We start from the raw sequence: 19868 nt of genomic DNA, 5'->3' as shown, positions 1-19868 counted from the left end.
CTGCTGACCCTGTGGCAGGGGGTCCGCGCCTGTAGCTAAGCGAAGCTGCACCACTTGACTTGTTTTTCAGGAAGAGATGCTATTTTTAGTTGGCGCTCCTGCACAAAGCGCAGAGGCGCGCTTTTAAACCTCTTTGCTCATCTCTTCCCCTACGGAATCCTGACGCTTACCTCTCACTCCTCCTGAGTGCACCGGCACGGCTCAGGGCAGAACACAGCGGCGGCTCGCAGCGGCTGGGGCCGACATCTTGGATTGGGCTGCTCCGGTGAGGCGAGGCCACGGTCATCTTGGCCACACCCCCACGAGTACCCTCCCTACTTAAACGGGTCATCATGTGTCAGCGCAGCGGACGAGCGCAGCGGGCGCGACGGAGGCGCGCCGGAGTTGCGCCTGAGTTAAGCCCGTCTGCGCCCGTCCGCGGCCGACCGGGACCCGGGCCCACTCCCCCTGGCCATTTTTACAAATACTCGTCCCAGGAACTCTTAAATCTACGTCCTCACACTCCTGATGGTTCCTGTAAACACTCTTTAGCCCCACGTACATTGACTTGCATTCAACGTCTAGGGCTTTCCTCTTCCCTCAATGCTGTGCCTCATGTTCAGCCTTTAAAACAACCCTTTTCTGAGCTCCAAACTGCACCCTCCGTAAAGCACAATTTACGCTGCTACTACCTCAACACTCGGTCCCTGGTCAAAAACCAGATAGACATTTTTCTTTTCTTGAAGGAGGAAAAACCCGACATCTTTTTACTAGCTGAAACTTGGCTAACCCCTCACTCCCTCCCCGACGTACTTGTGGCACTTCCCGCAGAATATTATATCCTGACTGCCAATCGTACACCCGGGAAGGTGGGAGGTGGAGTAGCCGCTATAATTTTGAAATCCCTTCATGTCAGGCAACTACCTTCTTTGATCCTTCCGGACACTGAGAACTTGGTGATTAATCTTGACACTGAAAGTGGGTCCCTCATTCTGGTCCTGATTTACCGGCCCCCCCAATATATGGCCAAATATCCATCTATTCTGGCGGAGCAGCTGGCTTCTTATGTAGTCAGCTACTCTAAAATCATCCTTATTGGGGACCTAAATTACTGGCTTGACAGCACAGACATAGACACTCAAGCTGCTGAACTAAAAGACTTGCTTACAGACCTTAATCTAAATCAGCACATTCATGTTCCTACCCACCAGAAAGGTCACAGCTTGGACCAGATCTGGACGCATAACCTATCTCTATCCAACCCTGTTATCAGCCCATGTATCTGGTCGGATCATTTTACCATCTATTTCACATTAGAAATATGCGAAAATGTCAAGCCCAAGCCATGCAAGAGCAAAGAATTCCGCAAATGGAAATCTATGGAACTTCCGGGATTTATTGATCTATTAAGTAAAACCGTACCACCACCGTACGATGATCTGGACACTGGCGAGAGAGCGCTGTCTAACTGGCTACTCAATGCAGCTGACCTCTCAGCCCCCTTAGTACTGGTCCCTAATATTAGAGGAAATGAAGCTCACAAATGGTTCTCCCAAGAACTGAAAGAGCTCAAACTGGGGGTTCGACAGAAGGAACGGAAATGGAGACAAAGCTACTCCCCTCAAGCTAGGACAGTGTATTGTACCGCAAGAAAGGAGTTCCAAAAAATCTTGCTCCAACATAAATCTAATTACTTCTCTCAAAAAATTTTAAACTCTCCAAATAAAACTAAAGATGTTTTTAACATAGTCATTGAGCTCTGTGACGATGATAGGACAGCCCCTTCAATAGCCCCCACTCAGAAGTTGTGTGACTCTCTGAATGAATTCTTCAGAGAGAAAATTGTAACCATAAAACGCAACATTGCTAGCTCTCCTAAATCGTCCCCTTTGGATGATATTTTTAATAACCCTACTACACTAGATACCCTTCCTGCTCTAGATTCTAAAACCTTTTCAACTCTCCTGGCACGGGTTAAGTCTGGTTCACCCGATGACATCTGCCCACCCCACATTTTTACAGAGATTGGGCACTCTATCCCTCACAGGATCCTTTCTCTACTTAACGACTCACTTAACCAGGGAAAGGTACCGGCAGGGTTTAAACATGCTCTACTGATTCCCCTGATCAAAAAACCCAGTCTTGATCCTCACGATCCATCTAACTATCGCCCGATATCCCTGCTACCATTCCTATCAAAAATTCTGGAGGCACACGTTGCTAGCTGTCTCTCTAGCTTCGTTGAAACCACTGGATATCTGGAGCCCAATCAAGCTGGGTTTCGACCATGGCATTCAACCAAGATGGTGACACTGGCGGTCCAGAATGTACTAAGAAGCAATGCAGACAGGGATATTCACCAAGCACTGGTACTCCTTGACCTGTCGGCCGCATTCGACACGGTCGACCATACCATCTTGGTCGACCGTGTCGAACAGGCTGGCCTGAGAGGCTCGGCACTTGGATGGCTGAAGTCATTTATCTCGCAGCGTACCCAGGCAGTGAGATTAGGAACTTTTACAGCCCCTAAAATCAAAAACGAATGTGGAGTCCCTCAGGGCTCGTCCCTGTCCCCACTTTTGTTTAATTTGTATTTACGACCCCTGTTATTCTCATTAAAAAAGTTTAGAGCCTTAATTTTTAACTATGCAGATGATCTGCAACTGATCTTCTGTCTGGACTCCCCTGGCGCGGCCACCGAATTTCGGGAGGCCATGGTTCACATTCAGAGATGGATGGGCCTAAATCACCTGAAACTCAACCCAGGCAAAACTGAACTGATTTTGCCTGGGAAGAGTGAACTGTATTGGGGACCACACTTCTGGCCTCCAGAAATGGGAGACCCTCCAGCTAAATCCCAAACAGTTAAGAGCCTAGGAATCACCTTCAACGAAGATCTTTCGCTCAAAAGTCAGGTAGGGCCTGTGGTATCTGCAAGTTTCTTTCAACTTCGCAAGATTAAGAAGATTGCCCACCTTTTAACCCACCCTGCTCTGATTCAGGTCATTATTGCTCTTGTGCTGTCCCGTTTGGATTACTCCAACAGTTTATATCTGGGTCTACCAGCGGGGCAGCTCAAGAGACTCCAACTGGTCCAGAACCAAGCGGCCAGGTTGATTTGCAAAATTCCTAAGTGGCAGTCTATCAGACCTGGACTGGCCAGTCTCCACTGGCTGCCTTAGCGCAGAGAGCAGCATTCAAAGCGGGATGCATTATCTTCAGGGCTCTACAAGGTAAGGGCCCTGGATTCATTAGCAGCCTGCTTGTCAGTTACACTCCCTCCCGTGCTCTCCGCTCCGGCCAAAAGAACTTGTTAGTGGTGCCCCGGATCAGGAAACAACGCCAGGGAGGAGGATCCTTCCACTTCCTAGCTTCCTCCCTGTGGAACTCCTTGCCACTGCCGCTAAGGCTCCATGAAGATCTGTTAGCCTTTAGACAGGCTTTTAAAACTTGGCTCTTTAAGCAAGCTTATCCTTAGTTAACTTTTCTTTCTGTCACATGTTATGTTTTGCCAGTCTTCCACAGCGCCATGAAGCCTACGGGCGTACGTGCGCTTAATAAATTTAATTTAACATAATTTAACATAACATACAATTCATGAGGTCCTCTGATAGATCTTGTAAGAGCTAATGGGGACTTAGATATTTAGCAATGGAAAGCATTACCTTTATGAGGACCTGTAATGAAGAAATGCTTGTCTAGCAAAAAATAGTTAGTAACTTTAAAATATCAATAAATTCATTAATAAAGAAGAAACAAAACTCAGAATATTTATCAAGGTACCTTTATCTAAATCTCATAACGAATGGTCAATGCAAAAAAAGTCATTAGAATTTTCAATACTTGGTTATTTCATATTAATATAGGTATAATCACAATTAAATCACAGTACAAAGCAAATATACATCATTAATCAATAACTAGCGCGAAGAGAGAGGGAGAGAGAAAGAAAGATTTACATTGCAATTTAACCCTTTGGCTGTAATGTATTAAGATATGCAATCTTTGCAGGCCGATGAAGTATAAGGGTAAATCAGGAAAATTGCATTCAGGGAAGATCAGAGTTAGGACCAACAGCATGTCATGCCCAAAGTTTGCAAGGAAAATAGCCAGGCAATCGTTCTATTCCCACACGTTAGTTATACCTCAAAATGTTCACATCTCCATCCCCAAATGCAACTTCTACATAATTCTATTGATTGAGATCCATGGTGTGATTGTGGAATGATCATCCTTCAGTCCAAATCATCTGGAACTTTAATATAATACTTTTGTTCTTTATCCACAGCTTCTCAAATGATATATTTTGTCACCTAGGAAATAGGAAGCTAATTTGTAGCAGCAAAGTTAACACAATTATTCATAGTAAGAATACTCTAAACGTAGGAAGGAATAAATAAAACAATTTGATCAGTTTTTTAGAAATAATGTGGGACAAAGTACAATATTCTGAGACCTGCATTTAGAAACATACACAAGCAGGTTTTGAGGCCTACTTGGAAAACTACTAAATCATTTTCTAATGGACTAGATGCACTACATGGAGGAATAGAAGAAGAGAAATAACAGTGTCTGAGAAAACGTCATTTTCATTAAACATATAATCAACTGCACATCTTCTACCACCATCTAGGCAGCAACAACACTTTCTCCGACCTCCTCATGGAAATAATCACTGCAGAGGTCTCGCCTCATTCCAATGACATTTTCCTTGGTGACTTGAATATGCATTGGAATGACCCTAATAACTCCCAGGTCAACGCTGTCAAAGTGTTCTTTGCCGATCAATCACTCATCTAGGCCTGTACCTTGCCAACTCACGCAAAAGGCGATAATTTGGACTAGATTATTGCTAAGGCTTCGGCGGTCAAGCTGAATTCAATAGAGCCATGTGACTGGTCAGACCACCACATCATCACCTTCACTATACCTGACCACCGGCTGAAAAAACGTGGGCAACCGGAGAAACAAAACGCTACCTCAGAGACTCGAAGAGCCTGGACCTCGAGAAACTGACATTCCGCGGCGAAAATGAGCTTCTCCCCGCCCCCAAATCTACCCAAGGCCAATGACCTCACAGATCACTACAACTCGACTATTACTAACATTTTGGATGATCTGGCCATGCTTAAGCTCAAAAGGTCCCAAATGAAAGACCCTTGGTTCAGCTGACCGGTCAATGACGAAAGGAGAGTACTCCATCTGAAAGAAAGAAACTGGAGACAGCACCCCTCAGCCTCCCACCTTAAACTCCTCCATCAGACTAGAACTACATACAATCAGAATATCCTTTTCTCCAAAAAAGAGTTCTTTAATTCAGTGCTGGAAAATGCCTAGAACAGTCCACGCAAACTTTTCGAAATAGTCAAACTTAAATCAAACAAACTAGCAAAATCATCAAAATAAACCACTAAATCTACAATAGCCTGTGATGAGTTCTCCTCCTTTTTCATAACCAAAATCAACTCACTTGGTAACAAACGTAATGCTTTCTCAAACTCCCCTCCTTTGCCGTCTGGGACCCTTCTCTCCTCTTGTGCCCACCAAGCAAAAACACCCAAAAACAAGGCTCACTGGTCCAAATTCGACCTTGATGATGACCATTCCGTCTCAAAAATTCTATCCTCCTTAAAACCAAATACCCACTTTAACGACCCACTCCCCGCCAACTGCTTGGCAGCGACCACCTCACTGATCACTCTCATCTGAACTACCATTATCATAGCTTCCCTTCTCCAAGGGACCATACCTGACTCACTGAAAACCAAGCAAGTCATCCCCATCCAACAAATCCACTTTGAACCTGGAAATTCCAGATAACTTCAGACCCATCTCCAGGGCCGGCCCTAGGCATGTGCAAACTGTGCACCTGCACAGGGCCGCCAAACCCGAGGGGCCGCCACGACCACCGGTGTTTTAATGTCCCGGACGAAACATAAGGAAATCACTTAAAGCTGTTTGTGTGTGTTTTTTTATATACCCAACTTCAAACAGCAAGTAACATTAGAAAACACTTTTAAGTGTGTTATAGATCTGCAATGACTATCCCTGACTAATATAAAAAGTAAAGAAAGACAGATAAGCCAGGATACAAATCAATACATACAATTTGACGTCATGCTTTGTAGGCTGCCTGCCCTGGCTGCCTCGTGCTGCTTGGTCACGTGCTGGTCTCATGCTGCTAGGCCCTGTTGCCTGTGAACCATTGCACAGTTCTCGTTTAGTGCTTCGTACTTCTGTAAATTTAGGAGCTCCGGGTGTCTGCATGAGCTCTGCCTCCAGCTAGGTACATTGAGGAATGCAGCTCAAGTTATGTGTTAAATGAGGTAATTAGTGCTTTTCGCGCGCCCACTTGTCGCAGAACATAGATGCTTCTGTGCCACATTGCATTAGTCACTAAGAGCGTGTAAACCCTATCCTCAATGACGTACCGTCAACTGTGGTACAGAGTGAGATCACAAGTGAATTCACAACCTGCTTCGTGGCACTGTGGGGTGGTTCCTGAATGCCTACAGAACTCTTAAAAGCAAGGATCAGTGGCATGAGATGCACAGGGAGCAACAGAAAAAGAGATGAGTGTAAAGCTTGAATTCATCTCTTCCACTGTTCGTTTTGCAGGCCGTGTACCTGTGCATCCTATTTGTGTTATCTTGCCAGTATGCCACTACAGACAGAACTCATCCATGTGGAATTCATTCCTGTTTCTACTCTGCTTCTTTAAGATGGCCTGTTTTATTGACCTGAGGATTTACCATTCATCCCTGAGTGGCCACACTTTTTTGACGATTGTTCCAAAGATATGGAATGGAAAGGAAACCAGGAATGCAGCAAGTGTTCGATATTTCTACCCATGGGGTGGCTGCAATTTTTCTTCATGACTTTCCCATGAGCCTTTGTAGCTGATCGAGAGTCCTGGTGGGAAGTGCTGGATTCCTTTTCTGCTTTCCCAATCACTCAGTTTGATTGTAAGTGCTGTTAGTGCCTACATTTAGCAAAACATGGCCATTTCCCAAGGTGTCACCTTCACATGAAGTATATCATGTTGTGCATCTTCTTCTTGCATTGTTGAACCTAATGCATTGAGTATCAGCATGCTCCTTATGCTGATCCCTCGTAGCACTTCCTTTTTTTTCTTTAAATATATGTTTATTTTCATTTAAGAGAAACAACACCCTAAGGTGCAAGCCTTTGTACACACGAATAACAACAGTCTGGACATGTTGATTCTATAATATTCGAGTGGGCCACAGCTGGGGATTTATTGTTTTTTACTTTAGGCTGTTGCCTGAAGCATTAAAATAATTATATTGTAATAACAATAGAATTAAGATTGGCCATCCGCCAAGCGTAAGACACCATATTCGATATGGCATCAATATTACTGTTTCCGGGCAAAGAGCCACCAATTATTTCTCTGGGGGGTTGTGGGGGTCCGGTGCCCCTGTCATGGCCCTGGCACTGCAGCTGTCTGTGCGCCCAGTGCCTCATGTCATGTGTCACAATGCCCTCCTCCTCCTAAATTGTATCGTTCTGAGACGAATTCGGAAGGGTAGGAGCAGCCGCAGGTACTGGTCAATCATCAAATGATTTTTCTGGACGAATTTTTAGTAAAACACCTTCCTGAGCTCCACCCCGTCCGAGCCCCCTCTTCCGGGGGCCCCCACCTACGCTCCCTGCACAGGGCCACCATGAGCCTAGAGCCGGCCCTGCCATCTCGAATATCCCTCTTCTCACGAAAGTGCTGGAGAAATGTGTGCAGCTACAACTAAGCCAACGCATTGCCAATTTCAATCTACTCAACAAATTCCAATCGGGATTCAGGCCTGGGCACAGCACTGAAACTACTATACTTCACATTGTTGATGACGATCTCCTCGCCCTTAACTAAGGCAAAACCTGTCTTCTGATCCTTCTGGATCTCTCTGCGGCATTTGACATGGTCAACCACGAGAAACTCCTTGAACGCCTCGAACACAGGATGGACTTAGGAGGCACCGCCAAATGGTTTAGTTCCTTCCTCCAGAAGCGCACACAGAGATTCCTTGTCAACAACAACCTATCTGCTCCCACCCTGATCTCTATCGGTGTCCCGCAAGGCTCCACTCTGTCCCCTACCCTCTTCAATCTCCACCTCGAACCTTTTGTTGAAGTTCTCCACTCAGCCAACATCTCCTTCCACATGTATGCCGATGACTCCCAGATCTACATTAAAATCTCCTCTCTTGAGCAGATTACCCATCTAAATGATGCCCTGAAACTGACTGTCCATTGGCTTGCCAACAACCAGCTCAAACTGAATGCCCAAAAAACAGAGTTTCTTCTCATCTCCCCTCCCAAAAAATCTAATGACATCCAGGAATGGACTAACTCCATCACAGCACTCAACTGCGCCCCTACCATTGTGGATTCTGCCAAATCTCTTGCGATTATTTTAGACCGCAACCTAAATATGATTGAACACATGAAAGTGATAGCCAAAAGTGCCAGATTCCATTTGAACTACTTAGGAAAACTAAGACCATTCCTTGGAATTGCTAACCTAAAAACCGCTGATCTGGCATTAGTTATCTCCAGAATCGAATATGGCTGATCCAGACTATCTGGCCTCCCTTAGACTTCGAATGCCCCCCCCAAAAGCTTGCCTTAATGCAGCAGCCAGACTCTTATCCAGTTCAAAAAAAGTGACCATATCTCACCACACCTGAAGGCCTTGAACTGGCTTCCGCTTGAAGGCAGAATTCTACTCAGCTGGCCTGCATCACTCAGAAAGCCTTGTACACGAACTCACCGGCATATCTCGGCCAGAAAATCGTGCTATCTGGGAGATCCAGAAACACCTGATCCGCCAGAGACCGTGTGCTCCAGTCTCCTCGCTTCTGCAAGGCAAAAACATACAATCGAACATTCTCCGGAGATGCACCAAGAATCTGGAACTCGCTTCCTTCCTCCATTAGAAGAATACCTTCCCTGGCAGTCTTCAAAAAAGAAGTTAAAACCTTCTTAATGAGCACATTTCTCCATTAGCGCTTCTTTGATACACATACTGGCTTTTCGTGAATTCTTTTCTCGCTTGACCTGCTATTTGTAACTGCTCTCACTCCTTGCAATGCGCCCTGATCTTTGTACATATCTTTTATGTCCTATTGTAATCAAAAACCTGCTGACTCTGGAACTGTAGTGACACTTGTATATATTCTCAGCTTTGTCCTACGTTTGTGATTTCCCTAACCCTCATCCTTGTATTCTGCTCACGCCATTCTGTAGTTGGATCTGCACCATTTTTTGTATATATCTCGCCCTTGTGCCCTACTGAACTCAAGTCATTGTCCCTGTACTTTGCCCATGCCTTTATGTACATAACGTATCTTTCCTTGTAAAGAGCTCTGATACCCTAACGGGTCATGTTCGCGCTATATGAAACTTAAAATAAATAAAAAAAATTAATAATTTGTTTAGGTTTCATTAAAATATATGTATAAGCAGTTTCTTATTATGCTTGCACGTTAAAAAAAACATGAGCAGAAATCAGCTTTCTTAAATGTTTCTCATAATTTACTTTGCTGAGATATATTTTTCATTCACACTTAACACTTATAATCCTAATACGTTAATTTTTTAGTACGTTTCTCTTTATTTTCATGAATGACGAAATCTTAAACAAATTTGAGACAATTCTACATGCTTTCACAATGCAGTTTTAAATCTTTCACGTATTGTGTCACTCCGGCATACTTTTACAATGCAGTCTTAAGCTCTCATGTGTTTTCCCAAGATCATGCTGTTAGTTTTGTTCATTAAAATAATATTAGTTCACACTTGATGAGCAGATTTGATCAAGGACAATCATTCTCAAATAATCTTGCTCCATTACTCGTTTCAATTTCCAACTAATAAGAAGGGGCACATTTACATGCCTTTACACGACACCACCCTGCGCTCGCTACCTATTGCCAAATGGGCCACATTTGACTATATCTGCCTCTCAAAGTGCCCATAATCATAGCCAACTCTATCTACGCTATCACTTTGCAGGGTAACCCCCCAATTGGGGGCTATATTATCAAGAACAGGCGATAAAATTATTGCTGCTTTACCGACAGAAACTGCTGCTAAAGCGGCAATAATGGGCTTGATAAAGGCCTTTGTGAATTCCCCTAGCAGCCCAGGTTCTGGTGTTAACCTGGGCTGCTATGGGAATTCACAAGGGCCTATTATCAAGCCCATTATCGCCACTTTAGCTGCAGTTTCCTGACGATAAAGCGGCGATAATTTCATCGCCTGTTCTTGATAATATGCCCTAGAGTTCTTTGTTCTACCTCCGTCAATCTGATAGTCACTCCTCACATTAGGCACAAGTTCCTTGGAGACAGAGCCTTTTTCACTGATTGCTGCCAAGGTCTGGAACTGTTTGCCAGTCTCCTTTGGATGTGTCCAATCCTACACCTTCCTCAGAAAGAAACTCAACATATGACTCTCAGTATCAATGCTTAATTCTGTCTAATCTTGCTCTCCCTACTCCTGTCCATTCTGATCAGATCCTAGTCCCAAGCCTCCTTGTTTAAGGTTATCATCTGCATTTTTATAAATGTTAAGAATTCATGTGATATTATCTCACTTTGGCTCCACAATTTCGTTCTTAAATAATAATATTAATTACATGGTTCTCAGACATCTGTCCCAGATATCATCTTGTCACATATACATGCACAGGCACACATGGTCATCCCTTTAAAACATAATTTTAAAACACTCATGTAACACAACGTTCAGTCACACCTGACTTTCTTTTTTACTTCTTCGGGCAAAACAAGGGATTGAATCCATTATATACATGCTGCTCAGTGGATGGAATCCTAACAGTTAACTTGGAATACTCTTCATTTCAGGGTCTATGCCTCATTTGCAGGAATACCATAGAAGAAGGGTATTGGTTCAGTGAAACTCATCTCAGGGTCTAAGAAAAACCTGTGAGAAGCTGCTAGTAGCTCTCAGTGTAAGCTACCTCATGAGAGTTCTGTACGAATGCTTCTACCTGTAAGCCCTAGGAATACTGAACTACTAGTTTTTTTAGTCTCCTACTCCCAAATGCCTCACATACTCTTTACCTTAGCACCAACATTCCTTAAATGACATGCATTCCACATTAACTCACATAAGAGCAACCTAATGGATGGCTAGGGTCCAAAAAAGGCCACTGGTCTACTATCTTCAGGGTTATCCAAAGATATTGGAGTAGACGCCTCAATCACTTTAACGTGACATGCTTCATCATCAGTGCCTATGCACATCCTCGTGGGTGGTACCACCAGGGCAGACACAACTAGAAGAAGGTTTTGGGAGTTCTTAGATAAAATCTGTCTGGATAATGGTGGGATCCAGATGGGAAGTCTACTGAAAGATTTAAACATACCTCACAGTGCACCCAAGAGGAGGTTCTTTATTAGTAGGGTATTGACAGTATGGTTAAAAAATATATACTACAAGGTTGTAGTTCAGATTCTACTGCTCAATTAACCTTGATTTCTAGAAGTGCCCTTGCAATGAGCCCAATCGGCTCTGGGGCCTTCATCAGGACTGTATGTATATCCCTGAAGCATGTCAAAATAAATTGAGTGAGGCAACTACTCCAATATCGTTGAATAATTCTGGAAGATAGTAGAGTAGTGGCCTTTCTTAGACCTTGCTCCCCTGCCCGGTTGCTCTTATTTGAGTTAGTGAATTTTGGGGAGAATGCGAATGGACAGGTAATCTCCCATTCTCTTTTAGTGAGACATGACTTCAACACTGCTGACTCCATAAAATCTTCCACACAAGAGCACAGCACAGATGTCTGACACACAGGCAAAAACTTAATTAAATAAATAAGCCCTGCAACTCTTACTCGACAAAGAACCCATTGCTGCAGTAATGGCTCCTCAGATGAAATGACAGTGACACACTTCCGCTGTACCAGCTTTATGTCTGCAGTGAAATTTATTACACATGAAAGCGCTAGAGCTGCTACCCTGACAGCGGCTGAAAATATAACAATTGGCATAAAACAGAAAGTGATCTGTACTATTAATACCACTATCCTGATTACATTAAACAGATAAAGGCCAGCCTACATCAAAGAAACATCATATGTGCAATTGAAGATGAGCTTAGACATCTGGTAGGTAGTCTGTCCCACACACATCAGGGGCCCAATTCACAGAATGAACTTAAGACTAAATTCTAAACTTACTACTATTTGGTATTCACAGAATGCACTTACTACTTTTGGGATTCACAGAGTGAACTTACTACTTCCGGCTCGGAGGTGGGTATTTAGCCATGGCTGGAATCTCCACCTCTGGGCCGGAAGCTCTGCCTTCAAGCTGCAAGCTCCGCCTCTGTGCCTTAAGCCCCGCCTCCAGGCTGTGAGCTCCGCTCCCAAGCTGTAAGCTCCGCCTCCGGGCCGGAATTTCCGGCCCGAGTGCGGACATAAAGTTAGTAGTATTAAATCTATTCTGTGAATACCGAAAGTAGTAAGTTCATTCTGTGAATACCAAATAGTAGTACGTTTAGGATTTAGCCTTAAGTTCATTCTGTGAATCGGGCCCCAATACATTATTACATGGCTCCCCAAAAGTATTGTGAAAGAGCTGCCTGGTGATGAAAATGCCCATGCCATTATCAGGTATAATCATTGAAGGCAATACTAGATGAGCATCAAGGAGTTACTGAAGCATTCTGTCTTGAAATATTATTACAAACAAGCCCTAGTTTTTGCTTATTTATCTTATGCAACTAACTACCAGTGACAAAGCCAACAGTCATGACTTGTTGTAGGTGTAATGTTACTTGTTGTATTATATATCTGGATGCAATGGAAGAAGCAGCACAATACCAATCGGGGGGCACACTTGCTGAGCACAGATTTTTTAGCTTAATTCATCGGACTCGCTCCTTTGAGAGATTCCCCAGGTTTTTCATCCCACTTAAAGTCCTAATTAAGCTGTATAAAGGCATATATGTACAGCCCTCCTTATTGCTTCTACAGGTTGCTGTCTCTCACCCGTGTTCCTCCCTTTGCTCCCTGTTTTCTCACTCATAGTGCTTCCCTGCCACGCCCACTGTCCTCCTGAGTGGGCCACCCGCACCTAGGGACATGGAGCCCTTAGTGGCATCTCGAGCGGGAGCCAGCAAGGCTGTCTTCGAGGTAGAAAGGGGACGGGGAGGAGACAAGATAGAAGAGGTAGAAAGTGAGGCTTGCCCACGCAAGCACAATATCATCTGAGAGGCAGGGTCGACCTCTCCTCCTCCGGGGGTATAAAAGCAGTGGGAGAGGCAGAATTAATCCTCTTTGTCCTTTCCAAGCAGCTCCGGCGGCAGCAGTCCACGATGAGTTACGCGCTACAATGGAAGTCAGGTCGCTGCACGTGGAGAAAGGAGAGGGCCTCACAGCGTAGTCTCTTGGTGAGTTGTTAGAATATGTCTGTGTGTTTTTACGAGAAATTTCTAACGGAGCACCAGCATCGGTACATGTTCAGAAGTATGATATTCTTTAGCGCTAAACTATTTTCTGATTTTCTTTACTTCGAGGAAATGCTTCTAAACGGAACGTGGGAGAGAAGTTCCTGGTCCGCCACCATGCTCAGAGAGCGGCAGCCTAGCCTGGTAATATCACAGAGAATTTCGGAAGATCGTCGCAGCGCCGCCTGTAATGGCGGACGACTCATGGCTTGTGCATTGACTGGTTTGTAAACTGCGAGTGGCCTTTCTGCCGTGGGTTAAATACAGGGATCGCTACAGTTAAAATCACAGTGGTGTTTACAGGCAGGCCCTATAGAGGCAGTTCCCCTTATCGCTAGGAAGCCTGCATAGATTTAATTTAAGAAGGTGCTTAGCTTTCCTGGTTAAGCCCCGTTTTTTCCAGCCATGGAACAGAGCATAAAGGTGCAGGAAGGAGGCACATTAGGAGCTCTAACTGTTGATGTCTCTTGTGGCGGGTTAGGGCATTTGTGGTCGTGCGGAATGGCCGAACGGACAACACGATTTGTGAGGGAACCGGTCCAGGGAGTCGGCCCATCATGGACCAAGTCTGTTGCTACCACCCGGATGTCGCTCTTTACAAAACCGTTGGTTGATGCAGCGGTATTTACAGCGCTTCAATACTGATTAACTCGGCCTTTTCCTTTCCTTTAAGGTACATAGATAGTTGAAGGCCTTTGTTTGTGGATTTAATCGGCATATTTTGGCACATTTTTCCCGTTTTTCACGCACACAATGTATATTCGGGATTTTCTATTGAGGCTGGCTAAATATGGCAGTGCCTCTGCACCTCATCTAGGCACTCTGCAGTGGCAGTGGGCGCACGGCTAATAGTCAAACCGGGGGATCGGATCACAAGGCCTATGCAGACACGCACAGATATTACGCCCGTGGGCGCATGGTGAATAGATAAACCGGGGGCCCGGTCACATGGCCGGTGCAGGCACGCGGAAGTATACTCTGCTTTCTACCCCGTTACAATTGAGGTGGGCAAAATATGGCAATGTTTAATTTGAAGTTCCAACTGGGATAGCACCTCACAGTTGGGGTATATTAGCATCTGCTAAGGCCAGCAGTCAACGAACTCGCTGAAAGTCACATAAATTCTCATGTTGGTAGGGGCAAGGGGGACACCTGAGCGTGACACAAGACAGATTTAGCTCGGGGTAAGGATTGTCAGAGTCTCCCACAGGCATTGCCACATGGTAGGAGTGCCGCCCGTGGCTGGGGGTGCCGCCGAGCAAGGGCGACACATTTCCGGACGGACTTTTGACGGGTTTCATCTAATTCATGCAACAAGGGCAACCACTGGTAATACTAGGGGTCCCAGCCACAGGGTTCTACGAAGTGTCTTGTTTGCATGGTAAGCCAGCAACTACTAAATGGTGCAGAATTTAAGGGGATATGGTTGCCTGTCATAACAACCAGGTTGGGATGTGACGTGGTTATGCACGGCAAGTGGAGGGGGCAGCGAATAACTTATTTCTTCCTTTGTTTTATGGCTTCTATCACTGCGATGACGGGGAAGCCCATCGGGCTACAGGCTGCCAATGCGGTTGCAGGAGGATAGACCTGAACTTGCAGAGTGGGTATGGCAAAGTAGTGCCAAGCAGGACAAGCATTTTCAGACGTCACACAAGATGATTGTGAAAACGTGGCTGAAGGTACTTATCAGGCCCGGGTATACATTACTGCATTCCGTGGCAACATCACATGGCAGCATGTGGATTGGAGGGTGGCTATAAAGCCTTAGCCAAGCTCGTTCATACACGCGAATGGACGTCGCAGTGGGAGATGTGAGGGCGGGTGCTGCACAGATGGGATAGGTTCCCCTGCAGTTGGGTGGGGTCTAAGGTGAGTGCCAATTTTACTTAGGAGTAGGGGTTTTATGCTCAAGACAAGCACCTTTCATGTGGGGTTGGCATCCCTGGCATATCGTAGACTTCCAAGGCCCGAATTGCGGCCTGCTTTATCACAGAGAGGGGGGTGGGCCTATGGTGAACTCCGAATATCAGCACTTTTTTTTCTGTAGAGCCACTTGGCCATACTAGCTTATAATGTGGTATTGTGCAGGCACCCTGGGCAAATAGCGCCCCCCCCCCTTAATTTCAGATATGGGTGTTAGATCTGGCGGGCCACCCCTTCCAGAGCTCCTAGCGGCAATTTTCTAGGTTTGGCCATCAATCTGGCACAGCTGGTAATCAACTCATGCCAGGCTGGTACAAGCGGCGCGAAGCGTGGGTAATCCAAGAGCACTCTATTATTGGAAGCCAGATGCTGGCTCTTTAGTTTCATTCTGATCCTGACTATTCTTCCCAAGGCTAGGGGAATCGATGGTACAGTTGGAACAGAATTCCCATGCAGTAGCAGGTTAACAGTCAGGCAAACCTGCTAAACTCATCAGGGCACCTGTAATCAGGGACCAAGAGGGGCACCACGTGCAGGTTCCAGAACATGGTTGTCTGGATTACTGCTTGAATTGGCGTAACAGCGTTAGGAAGATAATCGTTCCTCTGGGGGCACTTTTCTACTGTTACTTATATTGGCGGGGCACATGTCAGACAAATATGGTAGATTTGATGGGGAGCGTGGTATAGTCCGAAGATTTTCAAGTACAAGCCAGTGAGGGAAAACGATATGGCCCAAGGCCAGGATGCAAATTCGGGCAGTGCAGCTTTTGCCCCAAAACATTCCTATGACACTATCATGGTGGGAACTACAGGTAGTTGGAGGGTCCGCCAAAGTTCGGAAGATCGCACAAGGCAATAGTTTGCCCAAATGCTCTGGTATGGGATGTCGGCTGAGCTTTACCCAGATCTGCAATGGGTAGAGTGGAGTGAGAGTGCGTTGGGGCACACCCTGCTGCCAGGGGCGATGGCTGCTATTTCCCCAGGAGACAAAAATTCTCGCAGGGTATGGAATAATGGCAATAACCAGGTCTAGGGTTGTTCGCAGAATATCTATGGTGCATCAGAATAAATTTGCCATCCATTAGCAAGATGAATAAATTCTTCTAGATTTTCATATGGGGCATGGCTGGTGAGCAATAATCCTCTTGGAGCAGCCATTTGTCATGACCCATGACATTCCGGACATTCAGATGGTTTACAATCTGACCGGTCCAAGGTACGTCTCCGTTATTTTTTATTTCACTTCCTGTTTAGAAGTCGAACCATGGTACGGGGTGATGACAAAGAGTGTGAATAGAAATTGGGCAATGGCCACGCTCTGGGTCCTGTGGGTCCTTTTTTAATGTGGTGAAGTCTACAGAGCAGGTACAAGATTCAGGGCAGCCTCTTAACATTACGGCCGGTAGGGTAGGGGGCAGTCATATATCTGGGTATTCTAACGGTCATGGATAGACCAAATGATGTGGCAGGGTCGCTTAAGCAGGCTCGCAGGGAAAGCCTATTTACGCAGCCTAGGAATGGCGGGCTGCCTCTTTAAAGAACAGGTGCAAGCGGACATGGTTGCTCAGTCCCGCATATGTGTAGGGTTCTTAGTGGTCGAGAGGACAGTCCCCAGTTGGTTCACAATCATCTAATAAGGTGGGGTGGCAATGTCTTCATCTTATTAGAGGACCCAAGTGGTAGGGTAAATGGTGTTCGGTTTAGCAGTGAATTTTAGGCGTAGGAGGTGGAAGGGGGCCCTACAGCCCGATCCAGTAATAAGTACATCACATGGGGGAAAAGCAGAGGCTCTAGAGAGGCCCCAGGCTGACGCCTAGTATGCAGCGCAAGAACAGGGTTGGGTATGCGGCTGTTTGCACAAGTGATACTGTCACTCAATAGCGGGCCATGGTGGAGGTGGGAGGTACCGCCTACTGGTTCCACCTCAGGGGCTAGTATGTTAGGAAATCGGCGTTACAATTATACTAGGGCGGCCAGAAGCTCAGTAGCTTCGGGATAACACTAATCAAGAAGCTTACCCGTGAATGATCATACCACCATGTCCCATATGGAGTAGGTTGAATTGGCCTTTTGGGTACCACTAGGGCTGTGTCCTTCAGCTATGGTTGTGGGGAAGGCATTAGGGAGACATAATTTATGGGCCTCACCGCAAGAGAGGGATTTATCAGACACTCTGCATTGCATTATCATTGGGCGGCAGACACTTTGTAACCGGGGAGGATCATAAAACATGACGATTTCCAGGTTTTGAGGCTCATTGAGAGCTTAGGGAGGGGCCATGTTCTAGGCAGACAGCTCATCCTGTTGGGGGGATGGAGAGGCCACCGGCACTGTTCTGCCAGGTTGGTCATAGGCATAGGTGGAGAACCATAGGTGGGCTATCCGATGCAAAAATGGAGGCATGATTGAGGGCACCGGTGAAGGGCCCAGTTGGAGGAGTCGAAGACCGACTGGCTGGGTTCGTAGGTTTGTCAGCCCTACCTGTGTTACCATGGAGTTCTCTGGTAGGTTGAGAGGTGCCTGGAGTTTGGCCATAGCATAGGCATTATGATGGACGGTGTGTTAAGCGGCTCCTAGGAGGCACCAGTCGGGGGCCTAGTAGTTGCCTTCGGCCAGTAAGTAGCTGGTTGCTGGTAAGAGTGGGGGCTGACCCGTGGGCAGCAGTTTTCCTGGTCTTACTAGATCTGGTGAGTACTGTAGGGGTGGCACCCAAGCAGTTAAGCATGATATAGGTTGGGGTGAGGGCGAGATCACCAGTAAGCTCCTCGTCCTTTTGCCGGATCCCAGGCAAGAAGAGGGTGTGGACTTTTTGGCATGGACTGGCTGACCCTGGACAGGGCAAGCATTCATTGTGGGGCTCTGGGCTGGCGGGAGGGGGGACTGACCTGCTGGTGGTCCTGGTCTCACCAGCCCTACCCAGGATGCCGGCGTGTATGTCTAAGAACATTGGAGGGGGTATACCCGGTATGGTGGGGATAAGGCGGAAGCAGTGCCCCGGTGGTATTGCCTCTCTCTGGGAGGAGGACTAGCATGGAAAGTTACAACTGAAACAGTGCGAGTTAGGGTCTGCTGGCACAACAAGCACAGCGGGCCATGACAAAGAGGTATGGCCATGATTGGATTGCAAATAATGTTTTGTATGCCTTTGCCTTTGAAGAAAATGGTCAAATACCTTAATCAAAAATGAATAAAGGATTACACTGCTTTAAGTTTTAATAAAAGACTACGCAGTGAACGACAACAGCCTGCTTCATGTCTTTTATTTGGCCACTTGTTTTGGGGAGGCGACTTGCACAATATATGCACACTATGAGCGACGCCACCCCTACCTAGGGGCGTGGTGCCCTTAGTGGAATATCGAGCGGGAGCCAGCATGGCTGTCTTTGAGGTAGAAAGGAGACAGGGAGGAAACAAGGTAGAAGAGGTAGAAAGTGAGGCGTGCCCACGCAAGCACAACGTTATCTGAGAGGCAGGGTAGACCTCTCCTCCTCCGGGGGTATAAAAGCAGTGGGAGAGGCAGAATTAATCCTCTTTGTCCTTTCCAAGCAGCTCGAGCGGCAGCAGACCAGAGATGAGTTACCCACCCACCCATCCCTGCAAATAAGGACGAGTATGGGGGGTCCCAGGCAAGAAAAGGGTGTGGACTTCCTTTTTGGCAAGGGCTGGCTGACCCTGGACAGGGCAAGCATTCATTGTGAGGCACTGGGCTGGCGGGAGTGCGGACTGACCTGCTGGTGGTCCTGGTCCCTCCTGCCCTACCCAGGATGCCGGTGTGTATGTCTAAGAACATTGGAGGGGGTATACCCCTGTACGGTGGGGCCTAGGGGGAAGCAGTGCCCCGGTGGTAGTGCCACTCTCTGGGAGAAGGACTAGCACGGAAAGTTACAACTGAAACAGTGCGAGTTGGGGCCTGCTGGCACAACTAGCACAGGGGGCCATGACGAAGAGGTATGGCCATGATTGGATTGTAAATAATGTTGTGTATATCTTTGCCTTTGAAGAAAATGGTCAAGTACCTTAATCAAAAATGAATAAAGGATAACACTGCTTTAAGATTTAATAAAAGACTATGCAGTGAACGACAACAGCCTGGTTCATGTCTTTTATGTGGCCACATGTTTTGGGGAGGCGACTCGCACGATATATGCACACTATTCACAACCACGGAGGACAGTGAGAAATTTTTAGCCCAGCCTCCATTCACACAGACTAGTTAAAGAAAAACATGTACTGTTGGATTCATGCATTATTTTATTTTTTTACTTTACTAAGTCCTTTGGACGAGTGAAATTTGTCCTAATTTTGTCAGCCATTCCTGCTGCTTGCATCTAAGAGAAGGTGAAGCTTTTGGTTGTTCTTTGCAGGGGAGCAAATTACAAGCACGACGTTTGGATAAACTTCACCAGAAAACAGATAGGCAGGTGTCTTTCTAAATGGGAGCATTGGCACCAAGAAACCTGGCAC

The sequence above is a fragment of the Lissotriton vulgaris genome, chromosome 2_2 (genome assembly GCF_964263255.1).
Source record: "Lissotriton vulgaris chromosome 2_2, aLisVul1.2, whole genome shotgun sequence".
Classification (NCBI taxonomy): domain Eukaryota; kingdom Metazoa; phylum Chordata; class Amphibia; order Caudata; family Salamandridae; genus Lissotriton; species Lissotriton vulgaris.
The sequence above is the reverse complement of the archived record's forward strand: the minus strand, read 5'-3'. Positions refer to the sequence as shown.